Source organism: Protopterus annectens, chromosome 3.part0 (assembly GCF_019279795.1).
Source record: "Protopterus annectens isolate FY-2018-M chromosome 3.part0, PAN1.0, whole genome shotgun sequence".
Taxonomy (NCBI): Eukaryota; Metazoa; Chordata; order Ceratodontiformes; family Protopteridae; genus Protopterus; species Protopterus annectens.
In genome coordinates, this window is record NC_056731.1 from 484997587 (window position 1) to 484999686 (window position 2100).

The 2100-nt window shown below is 32.4% G+C and overlaps 1 protein-coding gene across 1 annotated transcript in view; it reads right to left on the bottom strand.

Annotated features, from left to right (window-relative positions):
• LOC122797270 (C-C chemokine receptor type 4-like) overlaps positions 1–697 on the bottom strand; it is an 85900-nt gene extending 85203 nt beyond the window's left edge. Inside the window, exon 1 of the mRNA XM_044066113.1 lies at positions 629–697. The gene's annotated coding sequence lies outside the window, so the exon portion shown is untranslated. The remainder of the gene's footprint in view (positions 1–628) is intronic.
• Between the last annotated feature and the right edge of the window lie 1403 nt (positions 698–2100).

The following is a 2100-nucleotide window of genomic DNA, read 5'->3' on the forward strand; positions in this document are numbered from 1 at the left end:
TCTAAAGATGGTGCACATTTCATAATGTAATAAACAATGTACATTGGGAATACAAATCCTAGGTTATCGTGAAAACACTGGATCTTAAATGAAAGATATCTGATCTCATGGTCTTGAGTTTCTGTTCTCTTTGAACATGACTGTAGCTTTTGTAAGATATTTCTTACATTTTATATTTATGTATTATCACATGAGTCTGTTGATATAACAGCTGACAGATCAATGAACCATTTGTTGTAGAACAAGTTTAGCCAGGGGGAATTGTTAAAATTAGCACCTGAGAATGAATGGCTAAGAAAAGCAATGAACAGATACAATGTTTAAAAAAAAATCAAGCTAAACGTTAAGGAAAAAGTTAAGGAATCCTATCAACACTCAAACTCAAGTTATCGGAATCGAAATTTTCATTCATTGTTACGCTGTTGTAGAGTATGCAGCCCCATATAAGCACACATAAACAGAATACATGGCACCATGCAGGTTTTCCTTGTTTACTTAAACAGTATGCTACAAACATATTTGAAAAGAGAGAAAGGTTAACTAGTTTTTTTACACATTACTACAAGCTGATCCTTCACATAGTGGTAACAAAGTGCTACATAAAATACCAAACACTGTTTCAACTTACTCTTTTGAATTCTTCAGGATGTTACTTGTTACTGTGTCACAGGGTACAGCAGTCTGTTATCAGTTTTTATGACAGCAAGGGCATTAAAATGACTGATGAAGGAAGTTAAGCATTTCCTGTGTTATGCATGCCTATCAATGTGATAAACTTATGAATATATTAAATTTGAGTAAATATTTGCCTTTTAAGTTACTCTTACTAGCAAAACATATATTTTTATAATGCCCAGATATCTTTCAGCCTCTAACGCTGCAAAATCATTGAAAAACTGACTGTGTTAATATAAACTTTCACATTTAACTGTAGAAAAATACAGAAGTGCATATAATTGAACAAAACTACATTTGCAGTAACATTTCGATGCTATGGTTTGTCTGTTAACTAGGTAAGCCCATAGAATGTAAGTGTCCATTTTTCAGGTTTCATGGGTGTCCTGAAAACATTGACTAGTTAAGTGACTTGCTCAGAGTTACACAGTTTGCAGGTAGAAATTGAAGGTCTCAAACTAGGGACTGCAGAACAAAGCTCTTAAACAGCTAATAACCATAGCTGACTGATCTTGAGAGCTATTTGGTATCAATAGTAAAATTACTGACCTGTAACAGTGCAATACACAACTACAGCCAGAACATATATGTAGATAACTTAGATAAGGAAATACATTCCTTTTGGCAGAGCAATAGAAGCTGATGTGATTACTAATACAAGGAATACCTGAATTACTTGTCTGTAACTGATAAAGGGCAATGTAGTGTAATGTTGAAAATGAATGCCTGTTACATTATCACTTGAATGCTTTCTCAGAAAACTCATCAGTATGTTAAAATAATTGAAAGGCTGCCATGCAGAAGGACGCATGCTGTTTTCTTTTTTTTCTGAGTAAATACATTTGTAAAGTTTTGCTATTGCTTTGATATCATGTGTATTACACATCAGATTGGACAGCAAGGTAAAAGTAAAAATGTGTATCACAAGGAAAAGTGAATTCCATAAATATTACACTGAGTTCTTTTGTTTGGTGCAAAACAGAGTTTAAATTAGATCTTGATAATGTGAATGTTATTACTAAGAAACATGGATATATTGATAATGTTTATAATGGTACCTATTTAACTGCTATGAATTTTGTAAAAGAATATAATTTGATACAGCAGTTTAATTTGTGAACTCTTCCTCTACAAAGACTTTAATAATATTTCTGCGTATGTTGAAATGCTTTCTCTTTACTCCATTGTTTCCCCTCATCAAAAGCCTAACTAATGCATTTTGGTCCACAGAACATATGAATTCTTCTATTCTTAATTTTAGTGATGTACAGTTAAAGAAAGAAATAAACTAAAACAAATAAAACTTTTGCATACTGTGGTCACTGAGTCACAAGACCAACTCTGCAACTATAATGTCTCAGGAAGAACGTTATAGTAATGTAATATGGATATTTCAACAAATGTCACATACAGAACCAACTTTCT